Source organism: Schistocerca nitens, chromosome 1 (genome assembly GCF_023898315.1).
Source record: "Schistocerca nitens isolate TAMUIC-IGC-003100 chromosome 1, iqSchNite1.1, whole genome shotgun sequence".
Taxonomy (NCBI): Eukaryota; Metazoa; Arthropoda; class Insecta; order Orthoptera; family Acrididae; genus Schistocerca; species Schistocerca nitens.
Window position 1 is genome coordinate 407,548,172 of NC_064614.1, and position 12,365 is coordinate 407,560,536.

The window sequence follows — 12,365 nt, forward strand, 5'->3', positions numbered from 1 at the left end:
TACCCCTCTCTACACACACCGGTAGTGGACTACTTTGGAAGTTCATGAAATGTATTCGCGGTTGCGAATACGATTATGGACAACTATCAGCTGTATAATGGAACAACGGCAATGACAAATTGTGCTGTACCGGGATTCGAACCCTGATTTCTCGCTTACCACTAGTGACTTTAGAAGTCGGACTAAGCTAGTGGTTTAGTACTGCAAATACTAAAGAATTTTGGCATCAATACTAAGCTCCAGAACCACGGCTAATTTAGTTACGTAGATTCAAAATTAAAATACAAAGAAGGTAGGCTACATACCTGAAGGAAAGTGCCGACTTGGAGCAGTCAGGTGCATCTTCACATTTCTTCACAGGTCTACGTCGTGACTTCGTACTAAATAAATCGATCGAAGATTTTCTAAAACGCTACTGCTGTTCAAATATTTCCGATTGGTATCATGAACTAAGTGCAGGTAAGTGTTCATCCGAGACAACCGTTCATCCTCTTTATTAAAGAGCCTCGGTGACCACTATAAGTTCAAGTGGGCCCATAGTACATCTTGTCGAACGAAACCCGGAAGAGCTGTATGTAAGCAGTTTTCATGTCCTACTATAATCGGGAACAACATCGTGAAAATTATATTTAATGGCGCATCTAATTTGCTTGTCAGATCGCACGTGACTTAGTTTAGTTCGTAGATCACGAAACTAGTGTTTGCAACGAGATCCGTAAACGCGTAATTGTTTAATTTACATAACTGGTTTACGTTTCCAGTACCAGAGATAAGACTGTTAATGTGTCAACTGAAATTCACTAATCTTCAAAGACGCAGTAACACACCCTTTATCTTTGTTTTCTGTTGCAGACTGCTGCTGAGGAAACCCATCGCTTCACGTGCTGCGAGGTCTATTGAATGCGTAAGTTAACCTTCCACTTTTCTTTATCAATCGGCACCTCTTCAGTTACCCTATGCTGGCTCATGCTGAAGTTTTCTCGGCCTAGTCCTATGCCGTGATTCATTATCCACCCTTAGGCCGCTACTTATAAGTGCTTTTATCCTTTCTTCGTTCAGACAGGTTCGTCTGAAGTTTTCCATTTAACGTCCCAATTCTCACCGCGGTGCGTAATTTTGCCTCGTCCTCTACAGTCGCTTTCCTGAGAGAGCGTAGCATCTTTTTTCGTCCTGATGATGGAGGAGATGCATCAGTATGGATTTCACTCGGCGCCTGTAGCGTTGCAGAGCCGCGCTGATCCATGAGCTCATAACGGCCGGCCACAACTCAGGGTGACGAAGCGGTACAGAGTCCAAGGTGCGTTCCCGTGCCTCGAATGTATCCCAGGTCGCCACAACGGGGTTGAGCTCATGTAACTCAATGGCCGGGCCGGCACTTTTGGGTCCGAGGAGTGTTTATGGAATCATTGAGGCACAGTTCAGAAGTAACATCTCACTGAATATACACTTAATTACACAAAAGCCGATCGCACCTGAAAATTGTTTTACACTACGAGCCATTAAAATTGCTACACCAGAAAGATGACGTGCTACAGACGCAAAATTTAACCGACAGGAACAAGATGCTGTGATATGCAAGTGCCGGCCGGTGTGGCCGAGCGGTTCTAGGCACTACAGTCTGGGAACCGCGCGACCGCTACGGTCGCAGGTTCGAATCCTGCCTCGGACATGGATGTGTGTGATGTCCTTAGGTTAGTTACATTTAAGTAGTTCTAAGTTCTAGGGGACTGATGACCTCAGAAGTTAAGTCCCATAGGGCTCAGAGCCATTTGAACTATTTTTTTGATATCCAAATGATTAGCTTTTCAGAGCATTCACACAAGATTTGCGCCGGTGGCGACACCTACAACGTGCTGACATGAAGAAAGTTTCCAACCGATTTCTCATACACAAACAACAGTTGACCGGCGTTGCCTGGTGAAACGTTGTTGTTATACTTCGTGTTAGGGGGAGAAATGCGTACCATCACGTTTTCGACTATGATAAAGGTCGGATTGTAGCCTATCGCGATTGCGGTTTATCGTATCGCGACATTACTGCTCGCGTTGGTCGAGATCCAGTGACTGTTAGCAGAATATGGAGTCGCTGGGTTCAGGAGGGTAATACGGAACACCGTGCTGGAAGCCAACGGCCTCGTATCACAAGCAGTCGAGATGACACGCATCTTATCCTCATGGCTGTAACGCATCGTGCAGCCACGTCTCGATCCCTGAGTCAACAGATAGGGACGTTTGCAAGACGACAACCGTCTGCACGAACAGTTCGATGACATTAGCAGCAGCATGGACTATCAGCTCGGAGACCATGGCTGCGGTTACCCTTGACGCTGCATCACAGACAGGAGCGCCTGCGATGGTGTACTCAACGACGAACCTGGGTGCACGAATGGCAAAACGTCATTTTTTCGGATGAATCCAGGTTCTGTTTACAGCGCATGATGGTCGCATCCGTGTTTGGCGACATCGCGGTGAACGCACATTGGAAGCGTGTATTCGTCATCGCCATACTGGCGTACCACCCGGCGTGAGGGTATGGGGTGCCATTGGTTACACGTCTCGGTCACCTCTTGTTCGCATTGACGGCGCTTTGAACAGTGGACGTGACTTTTCAGATGTGTTACGACCCGTGGCTCTACCCTTCATTCGATCCCTGCGAAACCCTACATTTCAGCAGTATAATGCACGACCGCATGTTGCAGGTCCTGTACGGCCTTTCTGGATACAGAAAATGTTCTACTGCTGCCCTGGCCAGCACATTCTCCAGATCTCTCACCAACTGAAAACGTCTGGTCAATGGTGGCCGAGAAACTGACTCGTCACAATACGCCAGTCACTACTCTTGATGAACTGTGGTATCGTGTTGAAGCTGCATAGGCAGCTGTACCTGTACACGCCATCCAAGGTCTGTTTGACTCAATGCGCCGGCGTGTCAAAGCCGTTATTACGGCAAGAGGTGGTTGTTCTGGATGCTGATTTCTCAAGATCTATGCACCCAAATTGCGTGAAAATGTAATCACATGTCAGTTCTTGTATAATATATTTGTCCAATGAATACTCGTTTGTTTTTGTTGTGGTCTTCTGTCCTGAGACTGGTTTGATGCAGCTTTCCATGCTACTCTATCCTGTGCTAGCTTCTTCATCTCCCAGTACCTACTGCAACTTACATCCTTCTGAATCTGTTTAGTGTATTCATCTCTTGGTCTCCCTCTACGATTTTTACCCTCCTAGCTGCCCTCCAATACTAAATTGGCGATCACTTGATGCCTCAGAACGTGTCCTACCAACCGATCCCTTCTTCTAGTCAAGTTGTGCCACAAACTTCTCTTCTCCCCAATCCTGTTCAATACCTCCTCATTAGTTAGATGATCTACCCACCTAATCTTCAGCATTCTTCTGTAGCACCACATTTCGAAAGCTTCTATTCTCTTCTTGTCCAAACTAGTTATCGTCCATGTTTCACTTCCATACATGGCTAGGCTCCATACAAATACTTTCAGAAACGACTTCCTGACACTTAAATCTTTACTCGATGTTAACAAATTTCTCTTCTTAAGAAACGCTTTCCTTGCCATTGCCAGTCTACATTTTATATCCTCTCTACTTCGACCATCATCAGTTATTTTGCTCCCCAAATAGCAAAACTCTTTTACTACTTTAAGTGTCTCATTTCCTAATCTAATCCCCTCAGCATCACCCGATTTAATTTGACTACATTCCATTATCCTCGTTTTGCTTTTGTTGATGTTCATTTTATATCCTCCTTTCAAGACACTGTCCATTCCGTTCAACTGCTCTTCCAAGTTCTTTGCTGTCTCTGACAGAATTACAATGTCATCGGCGAACCTCAAAGTTTTTACTTTTTCTCCGTGAATTTTAATACCTACTCCGAACTTTTCTCTCGTTTCCTTTACTGCTTGCTCAATATACAGATTGAATAACATCGGAGAGAGGCTACAACCCTGTCTCACTCCTTTCCCAACCACTGCTTCCCTTTCATGCCCCTCGACTCTTATAACTGCCATCTGGTTTCTGTACAAATTGTAAATAGCCTTTCGCTCCTTGTATTTTACCCCTGCCACCTTCAGAATTTGAAAGAGAGTATTCCAGTCAACATTGTCAAAAGCTTTCTCTAAGTCTACAAATGCTAGAAACGTAGGTTTGCCTTTCCTTAATCTAGCTTCTAAGATAAGTCATAGGGTCAGTATTGCCTCACGTGTTCCAATATTTCTACGGAATCCAAACTGATCTTCCCCAAGGTCCGCTTCTATCAGTTTTTCCATTCATCTGTAAAGAATTCGCGTTAGTATTTTGCATCCGTGACTTATTAAACTGATTGTTCGGTAATTTTCACATCTGTCAACACCTGCTTTCTTTGGGATTGGAATTATTATATTCTTCTTGAAGTTTCAGGGTATTTCACCTGTCTCATACATCTTGCTCACCGCATGGTAGAGTTTTGTCAGGACTGGCTCTCCCAAGGCCGTCAGTAGTTCTAATGGAATGTTGTCTACTCCCGGGGCCTTGTTTCGACTCAGGTCTTTCGGTGCTCTGTCAAACTCTTCACGCAGTATCGTACCTCCCATTTCATCTTCATCTAAAACCTCTTCCATTTCAGTAATATTGTCCTGAAGTACATCGCCCTTGTATAGACCCTCTATATACTCCTTCCACCTTTCTGCTTTCCCTTCTTTGCTTAGAACTGGTTTTCCATCTGAGCTCTTGATATTCGTGCAAGTGGTTCTCTTTTCTCCAAAGGTCTCTTTAATTTTCCTGTAGGCAGTATCTATCTTACCCCTCGTGAGATAAGCCTCTACATCCTTACATTTGTCATCTAGCCACCCCTGCTTAGCCATTTTGCACTTCCTGTCGATATCATTTTTGAGACGTTTGTATTCCTTTTTTCCTGCTTCATTGACCGCGTTTTTATATTTTCTCCTTTCATCAATTAAATTCAATATTTCTTCTGTTACACAAGGATTTCTACTAGCCCTCGTCTTTTTACCAACTTGATCCTCTGCTGCCTTCACTACTTCATTCCTCAGAGCTACCCATTCTTCTTCTACTGTATTTCTTTCCCCCATTCCTGTCAATTGTTCCCTTATGCTCTCCCTGAAACTCTGTACAACCTCTGGTTTAGTCAGTTTATCCAGGTCCCATCTCCTTAATTTCCCACCTTTTTGCAGTTTCTTCTGTTTTAATCTACAGTTCATAACCAATAGATTGTGGTCAGAGTCCACATCTGCCCCTGGAAATGTCTTGCAATTTAAAACCTGGTTCCTAAATCTCTGTCTTACCATTATATAATCTATCTGAAACCTGTCAGTATCTCCAGGGTTCTTCCATGTATACAACCTTCTTTTATGATTCTTGAACCAAGTGTTAGCTATGATTAAGTTGTGCTCTGTGCAAAATTCTATCAGGCGGCTTCCTATTTCATTTCTTAGCCCCAATCCATATTCACCTACTACGTTTCCTTCTCTTCCTTTTCCTACTGTCGAATTCCAGTCACCCATGACTATTAAATTTTTGTCTCCCTTCACTATCTGAATAATTTCTTTTATTTCATCATACATTTCTTCAATTTCTTCGTCATCTGCAGAGCTCATTGGCATATAAACTTGTACTACTGTAGTAGGCGTGGGCTTCGTATCTATCTTGGCCACAATAATGCGTTCACTATGCTGTTTGTAGTAGCTTACCCGCACTCCTACTTTTTTATTCATTATTAAACCGACTTCTGCATTACCCCTATTTGATTTTGTATTTATAACTCTGTATTCACCTGACCAGAAGTCTTGTTCTTCCTGCCACCGAACTTCACTAATTCCCACTATATCTAACTTTAACCTATCCATTTCCATTTTTAAATTTTCTAACGTACCTGCCCGATTAAGGGATCTGACATTTCACGCTCCGATCCGTATAACGCCAGATTTCTTTCTCCTGATAACGACGTCCTCCTGAGTAGTCCCTGCCCGGAGATCCGAATGAGGGACTATTTTACCTCCGGAATATTTTACCCAAGAGGACGCCATCATCATTTAACCATACAGTAAAGCTGCATGCCCTCGGGAAAAATTACGGCTGTAGTTTCCCTTGCTTTCAGCCGTTCGCAGTACCAGCACAGCAAGGCCGTTTTGGTTAGTGTTACAAGGGCAGATCAGTCAATCATCCAGACTGTTGCCCCTGCAACTACTGAAAAGGCTGCTGCCCCTCTTCAGGAACCACACGTTTGTCTGGCCTCTCAACAGATACCCCTCCGTTGTGGTTGCACCTACGGTACGGCTATCTGTATCGCTGAGTTACGCAAGCCTCCCCACCAACGGCCAAGGTCCATGGTTCTTTATCATCTGAATTTCTTCTTGGTGTAGCAATTTTAATGGCCAGTAGTGTACGTAGGAGCCAGTCTGATTACATAACGTACAGTATTGCTCGCAAAAGAAAAAATACACAAAAATGCTGAACTGTCTCATTCCTAGATTATAGACGCAGTAAGGTGCAGTCAAGGACGGAACAACGGCAACAAATAAATGCCCGATGTTTGTATTACCAGCGTGACGTCTTCGTAGTTCAGCGTGTTAAATGATCGCTGGAATGTGTCAAGGCTAATGTTTAGTTGGCTCCCAACTGAGGCATAAATCTTTTCAAATATAGAAAAAAATGGTATTAAGAGACAAAAAGACCAGGATTCTTACTAAACAAATTGTCCCTCAAAGACCACAATACGTTATATTTCGCCACTTGCTATGTGGTCCAAAAGCATTTGACTTCAGTAATCATCCATATCCGGCGAGAATAGAGGATATCAACAATAAATCGTTCATATATCTAAACTTTTCACCGTTGGCGGAACCACGGAAGCAAAGTCTAGGTTACGAGTAGGAACGAATTGCCCTCAGACTGCAGTTAAATTATCTCCAAGTTTTAATTTTAACATGTTCGACTTCAAGGCTTCTAGTCTCATCGTCAGATGTACCTGTTCACATTAAAAAAATTACAAAAATGTAGTACGTGTATAATAAAATTGAATTACTTATTGATTATGTATTAACAACTTCCTTGATCACTTTCCGTAGTGACATTAATTAATGCCCTTATAGTCGAGTTAAAAATTTAATTAAAATTACAGTTTCATGTAGTCGTGGGCAGGAAATATTATGCAATGACATTGTCTAATTTATGTATGTTGAGTATCACCTCAATATCTTGGAAATTAGTTTATACCTTAAATTAAAAAACGTTTACAATGAGAGTTTGTTAGTCACGCACCACTGTCATTGCGCCTTTTTGTGTTACAAACGAAGTCAAAACATACTAAAAGGTAAACAAATTTAAAAATCGTGGCAATTCAGTTACCAAATGCCATGGTGGAATCGTACTACTGAAATGTTGTGGAAATATATCCAATAGCCTCAGATTATACGCTGCAGGCATCCTATTTACAACATGGTATTATATCATGTAAGGCACCGTACTTTTGGGACGTTCCATCCGCCTTCGTGTTTCTTCTTTTTTCTCATAATTTCCCGTGTCTTCATGGACATGGAAGGTCAATCTGGATTTGGCAATGTTGGTAGTATAGAGTACGACGACTACTCAGGGACTGAAATTGTTTGCCCCACCTGTTCGCCTTTAGTGCTGTCCATGTGAAAGTGTGAGAACGTTTTTGAAATGTTTGCTGGGGCGAGACGTAGATGCCAGCTTGGTACCACCTAGTCGGATATGGGAAACGGGACGTTCTATCCGTGACAGTTGAAAACTGACACTATTTTATACTACATGAGCTACAAGATCATTACTAAACTTATGTGTTTGTTCATTTATGACGAACAGAATGAATAACAGTCGCTAAACCCAACCAGGTTCTGTTATACTGTGTATTCAACATGATAGTCGGGCTTATTGAAAGTCTTTAATTTGAACAGGTTTATCTCAAGATTGGGCTAGAAACCTTGAAATAAATTAAGTTAAAATAAAAATTAATCATTTAATTGCAATCTAAGGCAAATTCATTCCTATCCTCGATACATATCTTTCGTTTTCTGCCGCCGCCTCCTAGGTAATTTGTGTGACGATTGAAACATCAGCTCTGCTTTTTGGTCAGTTTTCTCACATCGTCCGCTTAGCTTCCGTTCATAAGTTTTCGAAGGCGCTGAGGTTGACAACCATTCAAGAACATCAGTTTAGTTCTGCCATGCAAAGCAGTCGGTATATCATCGCTAACGAGTGTGTTAGAGACTGATCCTGTTGGAAACTAATTTCTCTTCACGATACTATAGTACTGTACGATACTGCAGTGGTACTGACGGAATCATAGCGTTACTCATAGATCAAGCATACTGAACAGCATCAACATCAACCCGAATTCCTCTCCCGCGTAGCATCTGCTTTTGTTTCTGTACCAGAAGATTTGTACTGAAACAGCACCAGTCGATTTATAACGTTTATTTAAAAGCTTGTATTTGTTCATTAGCCAGCTTTCCAGCCAGTGCTGGCTCATTACTAGATGGTAGGTGTTTACAGGCACTTTAAGTTTTGCACCAATTACAGCTAGTCGCTAGGATCGGAGTGCTGGTGAAAACTGTGGGATTTATACCGATTCTACCGAATTATGCACAGAAATAAATATTTTACGATGGGGACGCCATAGGACGTTAACTTAGCAAGTGAGAGCGGACACATTATAAGATTTTCGACTCGTTCATATCAAAATAAAACTCTATAAGTAAAACCTTGATCGTTCGTGTTTAACGATTATTTGACGTGTGGCTGCAGAGACGCCACGAAGAGAGAAGCGGTGTCTACCTTATAGCGAGGACATTACGCTGCACATCAGAGTTGCTTAAACCATACCATCGTGAAATTTCGGAGCTAGTGTGTGATGTGCTAGACTGTGAGCTCTTTAGCCCTTGTTAATTGAAAGTAATAGACGACCTGTCCGGTCGTCCACGTGTCACACACGGTAGTTGATCCCGGCGATGATTTCACTGCGCGGCAGTTTATTTACTTACCTTTGATGCAGTGGCACCTGATGAAACTAATATCCAACTGTTTATGTGTAGAGCTTTCTACGAATCATGCACCGGTGACGTGAACATGCGACCAGTGCAAGAACTCACTACATCAAATCGTATTTCACCTGTGATCAGGCCGGAGAGCTATCACCCACTTGGGTCTTGCTTTAAGCATCACACAAACACACACACACACACACACACACACACACACACACGCATACACCTTGTATGTGTGTGCTTTATTACCTAACTAGTCTTATCCCTGTGGCTTCACATCTCTTCCTCCTCTCTCTTTTTCCACCTCTTCCTCCCTCTATCTCCTCCCACCCCCCCCTCTTCGTCCATTTCCTCCCCCTCCCTCTGACCATATCTTTCTTCCCCTCTCTGTTTCCATCTCTACCTCCCCTCTCCCTTTTCCACCTGCCCACTACCTCTCTACATCTTCCACCTGCCACATGCATCTCCCCCTATCCCCTTACATCAACTGCTCCCCAGTCATGCTCATCGGCGCATGTAGCCTCTGCAATACAGTTCACTGAAGCAGGCCGATACCACTCCTACAACACACCTGTTATGCAGGGCAGGCTACATATCAGGGGCTTAAAAATCGTTTATACAAATACCTCCAGAAAATACTTCCTAACACTTATATTTATGTTAAATGATTACAAATTTCTGTTTTTCAGAAATGAATTGTTTGTAATAGTGAGTCTATATTTTATATCCTCTCTAACATTCGACTCTCATCACTTATATTGCTGCCCAAATAGCAAAACTCACCTACTGCTTTAAATGTCTCATTTCCTAATGTAATTCCCTCGGCATCACCTGTGTTGATTCGTCTACACGTTATTACCATTGTTTTATTTTTGTTGATTTTCATCTAACAACCTCCTTTTAAGACACAATTCATTCTGGTCAATTGCTCTTCAGAGTCCTTTGCTGTTACTGATAGAATTACAGTGTCACTGGCAAACCTTGAAGTTTTTATTTCCTCTTCCCAAAATTTAATTCCCCCAAATTTCTCCTTGCTTTCATTTGTACCCTGTCTCACTCCAATCACAATTACTGATCCCCTTTCAAAGTTTACCCCTACTATCTTCCGAAATTTGTCGATTGTATTCAAGTCAACATTGTCAAAAGCTTCCTCCAAATCTACAAATCCTATAAATGTAGGTTTGCCTTTCCTGAATCTATCTTCTAAGGTAAGTCAAAGGGTCAGTACTGCTACATTTTTTTTTTATAACCCAAACTGATTTCCTCAAGGTTGGCTTCTACCAGTTTTTCTGCTCTTCTGTAAATAATTCGTGATAGTCAGCAACTGTTTTAATTGTTATTGGAATTATTACATTCTTATAAATGAAAATCACAATAGTGTGTATGTCCTCCAGTATTAATTTGATGTGTTAACCGGTTGTAGATTTACAATGCCATTATCAACTTGAACTGACTATTGTCCTCCAAGAGGGTACAGTATTCAGTAACAACACTGAAAAAGATGTCACACATCGAGAGTGAGATACAAACACAGAGTAAATGTTATTTTTGATAGTGCAGTGGTAATATAATTTGAAATGTTGGAGTTGATCAATAAATAAACATTATAGAGAACAGACTAGAAATACATTAATATTAACCTCAAAAAGAAACTATGCCTATAAATCAAATTAATTTAACAATCCCACGAAATAAAATTAGTATGTGGCAAGAGAACTAAAGAACTGCTTGAAAAGATATTAAAAGGCAATACGTACACAGACTAAAGAACAGAATTAATATCTGTAATATATGTAGTACGTAGACAATCATAAAAAATTAAGAAATACGTGATAAATGGAGGAACAAGCTGGAACAGACAGTGTGGACACCATTGTAAAACTATATGGATTAAGATAAGATTAAAAGAGGGACTTATTGAGCTGTGTATGTTCGTTTAATATTAAATCAGGTTTGTGGACCAGATGTCTATTACTTTCCAGGGCTTCCAACAGAGTAAGTGTCTCTGGCCTTTGTTTACTAATTGAAGGACATGAGACAGTGTCTCTTTTCTCCAAAGGTCTCCTTAATATTGCTATGGGCGGCAACTATCGTTTCTGTAGTTATACATGTTTCTACAGGCTTGCATTTGTGCTATAGCCATTCCTGCCTAGACATTTTGCCCTTTCTCTAAATCAGATTTTTTTTGGCGTTTGTATTCCCTTTCGCTTGCTTCATTTGGTAAATTTTTATATTTTTTCCTTTAGTTGATTAAATTCAGTATCTCCTGTGTTCATTGAAACGTCGGCCAAAGTTCCCTCGGATACTCTCAATAATTTCTGTGTTTTTAAGCTTGTCCATGTCCCATATGCTTGATTTTCTGGAGTAAAAGAACAAGAAATATCATAAGCGGTTAGCTCGCGGCTGCAGACGCACCATGAAGTTTTAATAATGCCAGCAGGAGAAGTGGAAAACAATTATTTTAGAATTGCAGCCGCTTATGTTGGTGAAACGGAAATTATCACCCAGAAAGCCGGCCGCTAAAGAATCCGAAACAGATGTCGCCACGCAATATTAATACGTACTCTGTTTGAGAATATGAAAAATGAAATTATATAATCAGAAAAATAGCGTTTCGGTGATGAAATATATACAAACTTATCTTTAGCTGTGGAATATGTAATTTATGTATAAAAATTAACTCAAGTCAGGCAGAAATTTATACGGAATCGAATGTTTCAATTGAAGTATGAAAGTTCTGATGAAGGAAGATTCATTACATATGGGAGAACGACCTCTGCAGACGCTACGAGTTTTATACCAAGATCTTAACTGTAGAGACAATTGTCAGACGAAACGTACCTTAGGGACAGGCCTTAATCTAATCAGAGTGCACCTTGCGGGGTTCGTTTGTATTTTAAGTTACCTGTTTGTGACCCTCTGTTCGGAGTAGTCTGCGAATCCCCAACTTGTTAAATATTCTTCTTGTCTGTAGAATAACTAAATTTTTACTACCGTAAAAACCAGGACCTGGAAACTCCGATCTTTTGAGGCCTTTATAGATCCTTTAAATACAATTCATATTAGATGATAAGTATCTTAATACAAGAGACCTTCCAATAAACGAATAACAATCGGTTTTTTCAAAACATACATACATACAGGGGATAGGCAAAATAATGTGAACGCCTGTACTTGCTTGGGAATGATTTATTAATTAGAGGTTGGACCCCCACTTGCCCGTAATACAGCTGCGATTCTTCTTGTAATACTGCCATATAATGAGTGAATAGTCTCCAGTGGAACGTTATGCCACTCTTCGATCAGAACCTCTTCTAACTCATATAGTGACGAGGGAGGCGGAAATCTGCCC

The 12,365-nt window shown here is 41.3% G+C and overlaps 1 protein-coding gene across 1 annotated transcript in view; it reads left to right on the top strand.

Annotated features, from left to right (window-relative positions):
- Positions 1–12,365, top strand: part of LOC126249607 (cadherin-87A) — a 782,263-nt gene that overhangs the window by 339,606 nt on the left and 430,292 nt on the right. Inside the window, exon 2 of the mRNA XM_049951276.1 lies at positions 853–904. The gene's annotated coding sequence lies outside the window, so the exon portion shown is untranslated. The remainder of the gene's footprint in view (positions 1–852; positions 905–12,365) is intronic.